Genomic DNA, 6,721 nt, shown 5'->3' with positions numbered 1-6,721 from the left:
TATAAATTACCTACTCTGTGGCATTCTGTTATAGCATCACAGACTAAGACAGAAATCATCAATATATTTGAGGCAGAGAGGGGGAAGGTCATAAAACAGCCATATGAGAAAAAGATCATGGTGGAGACATTGTGGATTTGTGACTTGGCAGAAGCTTTCTGACTTGGCAGCTTGTGTCAATGACAGTGGCTGCTTTCCCACTCACAGAGGCAGTGTAAGTTCAGGGCCTGAGAGCAGTTCTTGTAAACTGAGCATAAGGTCTGCTCTTTTAGCCCTTTCAACAACTTTACACACTACCTGATATTCTTGTTTGCCCAAAGTATTTGGAGCCACATGAGTTATCACTAAATAAAGGCAGTATCTTCTAAATGTAATGTCTGCAAAATAGATGTATGTACATTTCCCCTCCCCCAAAAAAGTCAACCAATAGGATGACCAGGTGTGACCAATCACCAAGCTGCTGTAAAACAGGGAAGTGCTAGTATAAAAACATATCAAAGCAGGGAAACAGTTAAAAAGATAGTTCTTTTGAATTATGACTTTTTAAATGAAAAACCTTAACCCAAAATATCAAAAGTAAGACATAAGACATTAAAAGGCTATTTTTGATGGTTTACCATCTGGCACCATTTGGGGTGAGATGACCCTTACATAAGTTTCACAGTCAATGAAAACTTTCCTTTGTAAGTGCCAATGTTTTCATTTTAATTTTTTGTTCAAAAATATTTCCAATGTGTATCACAAATATTTGTAGCTTTTCTTCATGGTTCAATATTCTTTTATCCTTTCACCAGACATTAATTTAATACTTTCTATGTCTAAAGTATTGTTTCATGATTATAATATCTGTGATTGTGCTTTGCAGTAATATTACCCACACATTAGTGGGTAGAGGAAGTGTGAAGCACCCCACTGGAAAGAGCACTTTATTAGGAGGGTTGCATATTTCTGAATATTTCCTCAAACAAATCTGAGCAAGACAGATGAGAACATTTCACAGTAGAAAAAATATTTGTATTATTGAACATTCTCTTGCTTCGTGGAAAAAAGAAAACCGAGGCTTGGAGACATTGAGATATAACCTCAGTCATACACCCATGAAAGGCAAGTTGTAATTCAAACCTGTCCTCTGACTCGAAGCCCAGTATTGCCTCTAACCCACATTGGCACACCCTTCAACAGCCTGCACTTAGCCTAGCAGTGCTATGTCACCTTTGATCTGAGGAGGCTTCTTTACTGTGCAAGGATCCAAGTTGTTCCCTCTTTAATTCATGCAAAATCAATTGGACACCTCATTTTCATCATTGTGCTACTGCTTAGAATCTGCTTATTTAACACACAGTTGTCTTGGTGGCACTGACAGTGACCTCGACTAGTTACTTAACTTCTGTAAGCCTCAGCTTTTTTTTATCTCTGAGCTAGTACTAATATTACTATAAATCTTTCTGAGCCTGCTTGTGGGATCATTTATTTATATATAAATGTATACATAAATTTTCACTTCTTATAAGTGGGGGTGTATAGGCCATAAGGGTGAGCCACTCACAGGATTCTGAGAATTTGATATAATCAGCATGTATTGATATGAATAATCAGCAGTATTACAGGCTGTCATAGAAGGCAATCAGACGTTGACTCTAGGCCTCCAGTGCAATGCTATTATAAAAAAAAAAAAAAACAGGATATAGGTCAATTAACCAGAAAGGGAGGCAACAAATATATATTAAACATAATAAATTTTGCATAAATGCAATGAGATACATATATGAAAAAAAAAGTCATCAAAATATTATTAGCAACCAAGACTGAGAAAGAGGAAGTATTATTCTTTGTAATATTAGCCAAGATTTTTTAACACATGCTTTAGTAGGGGAACTTCTGTTTTGACAACTAATATCTGAAACCTGTTGGTGCTGAATGAGGTTTGGAAAAAAACAGCTATGAAAGTTGCAACATAATGTAATTTTCCTCCTATACTAAACTATTGCATTAAAAGAGAAGAATATTGAATATTTTCTATGTGTCTAAAACAACATTAGAAAATCAACTAGGGTGAAAGAAGGAAAAACACAATCCCTATTCTCCAAGTTCTAATGTTCTTATTGCATGGTCTCTTTTTGGAGTAGAGTTATCAGATTTAGCAAATAAAAATATAGTATAATTTGTATTTTAGGCAAACTAAATTATTTTTAGTGTAGGTATTTTCCAAATATTGTATGGGACGTACTTATACTAAACAAAGACAATTAGTTATTTGCTTGCTGTTTATTTGAAATACACATTTAACAAGGCATTCTGTATTCTATTCTAGCAACCCTACTTGAGAGATGTTGTTTTATTTAAAATAATTTTAGCTGGAAATCTACTGGACCCACAGGGCCCAAACCACCCACACTAGACCAGGTAGGCACGAGCATGGGACCTCCAGCCCAGGCCAGTCCGTACCACCCAGAGAGCCCTGAGAGCCACAGGGTCCACAGGGCCCCAAGCCTCCCATGCTGGAACTGGTGGGTGCCACACTGCAGGAACCCCAGCCCAGGCCAGCCGCACCGCCCAGACAAGCCCAAGAGGTGCTGGGCCCAAAGGCCCTGAGCCACCCGTGCGGGAACATGCAGGTGCTGCCATGGGACTCCAGCCCAGGCCAGTACCTGCAGCCCAGAGAGGCCTGAGCCACCAACCCACAAGCTCCGTGGCAGCTGTGCTGAATTGGCAGTCTTTGCAAGATTCTAGCCAGACACTAGGATCAAAAAAGACCATGAAATCCCCTGCCACAATGACTAAACACCAAGAAAAGACACCAGACATATGAAAAATCAAGAAAGTACAACACCACCAAAGGAAAATAATAACTCTCAAGCTCTAGATCCTATAGAACAGGAATCCTTGAAATGACTGACAAGGAATATCAAGCAACAGTTCTAAGGAAACTAAATGAGATACAAGAAAACTCAGACAACACAATGAAATAAGTATAAAGGACCAGAAGAAATGTACAAGAAATCAATGCCCTGAGAAAGAATGTAGCAGGGCTTGCAGAGCAGAAGGATTCATTCAACAAAATAAAAAACACAACAGAGAGTTTAACCAGCAGCCTAGAACAAGCAGAAGAGAGAATATCTGACCTTGAAGATGGGCTGTTCAAAATAACAGGTGCAGAAAAAAAAAAAAAGAAAAGAAAAAGAAAAACGAATTTAAAAAATTTTTAAAAATCTGAGAGAGAGATAACAGACAACCTTAAATGCTCAAATATCTGAACTGTTGCTATTCCAGAAGGGGAGGAAAAAGGAAATGGCATTGAAAACATATTCAATGAAATAATAGTAGAAAACAAATATAGGGAAAATCACAGATCTTCAGATTCAGGAGGCTCGAAAATTCCCAAACATATTCAACCGAAAAAAGTCCTCTGTGAGATATGCTATAGTCAAATGGGCAAAACTCAAAGACAAAGAGAAAATCATTAAAGCTGCAAGAAAGAAGCATCAAGTCACATATAATGGGGCCCCAATCAGACTAACATCAGACTTTTCATCAGAAACCCTAAAAGCCAGAAAAGAATGGGATGATATATTCAAAATGCTAAAAGATAAAAATTTCCAGCCAAAAAAACTTTTCCCAGCAAGGCTGTCCTTCCAAAATGATGGACAAATAGTATATTTCCCAGACAAGCAAAAACTGCAGGAGTTCACTACCACAGAACCAGCCTTAGGAGAAATTCTCAAGGGAGTACTGGATTTGGTACCTGAAAAAGAACTTCCACTGCCATAAATACTCAAGAAAAATCAAAACCCACTAGTAAAACAAAAATGCTAAGAATAAAGAGACAAAAAGTTTTTCTACCACCCCAAGAAACCAACAAACACAGAAGACAAATGGTAAATCAGTAAGAAAGGAACAAATGATACTTAAGACACTGAAACAAAAATCAATAAAATGCTAGGAGTAAATCAACACTTTTCAATAACAACTCTTAATGGAAAATGATTAAATTCCCCACTCAAAAGGCACAGACTATATTAAAAAGGTGGACCTAACTATATGCTGCCTTCAAGAGATTCAACTCACCTGTAAAGACACACATAGACCAAGAGTGAAAGGATGGAAAAAGATATACCATGCAAATAGAAACAAAAATGAGCAGGGATAATAATACTTACATCAGATAAAATAGACTTTAATCCAAAAATGATAAAAAGAGATAAAGAAGGCCACTATATAATGACAAAAGGATCTATCCATCAAAAAGGCATAACAATCATAAATATATATACACACTCAAGGTCAAAGCAGTCAGATTTATAAAGCAAACCATATTAGATCTAAAGAATAAAATAGACACTAATACCATAATAGCAGGGGATCTGAACACCCTGCTCTTAATATTAGACAGATCATCTAGGCAAAAAATCAACAGAGAAACAAAAAATCTAAACAAAACTTTAGACCAATTGGAATTGGCAAATATCTACAGAACATTCTATCCAATGACCTCAGAATATTCACTCTTTTCATCAGCACAAGGAACATTGTCCAGGATAGACCACATGTTAGGTCACAAGTCAAGTCTAAACAAATTCAAAAATATTGGAATTATTCCATGTTTTTTTCAGAACACAATGGATTAAAATTAGAAATCAATAACAAATGAAACTCTAGAAACTGTACAAACACAAGGAAATTAAACAACATTCTACTTAATGACATATGGGTCCAAGAAGAAATTAAACAGGAAATCAAAAGATTTATTGAAAGTAATGAAAGTAATGTTACAACCTACCAAAACCTGTGGGATACTGCGAAAGGAGTACTAAGGAGGAAATTTATTGTATTAAATGCTTACTTAAGAAAAATGGAAATATGGCAAGTAAACACCTAACACTTCACCTTAAAGAACTGGGAAAACAAGAAAAATCCCAAACTCAAAGTTAGCAAATGGAAAGAAATAATTAAGATCAGAACACAACTTAATGATATAGAAACCCAAAGATGATACAAAAGATCAATGAAACAAAAAGTTGGTTTTTTGAAAAGATAAATAAAATTGACAAACCATTAGGAAAGCTAACTGAAAAAAGAAGAGAGAAGACCCAAATAACGAAAATTAGAAATGAAAAAGGTGATATTACAACTGATACCTCAGAAAGAGAAGGAATAATTAGAGACTACTATAAACAACTATATGCCAACAAATTTGAAAATCTGGAAGAAATGGATAAATTTCAGGACACATACAAACTACCAAAACTGAGCCAAGAAGCTATAGAAAATCTAAACAGACTAATAAAAGTAAAATATATTGAAGGTGTTATCAGAAGGCTCCCAACCACGAAAAGCCCAGGACCAGATGGGTTCACTACAGAATTCTACCAAACCTTCAAAGAGGAATTGATACCAGTTCTCTACAAACTATTCCAAAAGACTGAAACAGAGGCAATTCTCCCAAACACATTCTATGAGGCAAACATCACCCTGATACCAAACCAGACAAGGATACAACAGAAAAAGAAAACTACAGGCCAATATCCTTGATGAATATACATGCAAAAATCCTCAATAAAATACTTGCTAACAGAATACAGCAACACATACACAAAATTATACACCATGATCAAGTGGATTATCCCAGGGATGCAAGGTTGGTTCAACATACGCTAATCAATAAATGTGGTACAACACACGACAAAAACCATATGATCATCTCTATAGATACTGAGAAAGCATTTGACAAAATTCAACATTCATTCAAGATAAAGACTCTATACAAGTTAAGTAAAGATGGAAAGCGTTTCAACACAATTAAAGCCATAAATGATAAGCCCACTGCCAATATCATCCTGAACAGGGAAAAGCTGAAATCTTTTCCCTTAAGAACAGGAACTAGACACGGATGCCCACTCTCAGCACTCCTATTCAACATAGTGTTGGAAGTACTAGCCAGAGCAATCAGAGAAGAGAAGGAAATAAAGGTATCCAGACTGGAAAAGATGAAATCAAACTGCCCCTGTTTGTGGATGATATGATCCTATATATCGAACAGCCTAAAGTCTCTACAAAAGACTCTTGGAGTTGATAAAAGAGTTCAACAAAGTTGCAGGATACAAAATTAACACACAAAAATCAGTAGCATTTCTATACTCCAACAGTGAACATGCAGAAAAAGAAATCAAGAAAGCATGCCCATTTATAATAGCCATCAAAAAAATAAAATACTTAGGAATTGAGTTAACCAAGGATGTGAAAAATCTCTATAATGAGAAATACAAACCACTGCTGAGAGAAATTAAAGAGGACCCAAGAAGATAGAAAGATATCCCATGCTCTTGGATCAGAAGAATTAACATTGTGAAAATGTCCATACTACCCAAAGTGATCTACAGATTCAATGCAATCCCCATCAAAATTCCAATGACTTTTTCTCTGAAATGGAAAAAAAACTATTCTAACACTTATATGGAATAACAAAAGACCACTAATAGCCAAAGCAATTTTCGGCAAAAAAAATAATAATAATAGAGCTGGAGGCATAACACTACCTGACTTTAAACTATACTACAAAGCTATAATGACCAAAACAGCATGGTACTGGCATATAAACCAACACTCATATCAATGGAACAGAATAGAGAATCCAGAAATCAACCCGTACACATACAGCCATTTGACCTTTGACAAAAGCACCAAGTCAACATACTAGGGAAGAGACTGACTCTTCAGCAACTGG

The sequence above is a fragment of the Galeopterus variegatus genome, unplaced genomic scaffold, assembly GCF_000696425.1.
Source record: "Galeopterus variegatus unplaced genomic scaffold, G_variegatus-3.0.2 Scaffold1446, whole genome shotgun sequence".
NCBI classification, from domain to species: domain Eukaryota; kingdom Metazoa; phylum Chordata; class Mammalia; order Dermoptera; family Cynocephalidae; genus Galeopterus; species Galeopterus variegatus.
Note: the sequence above shows the minus strand (reverse complement) of the source record.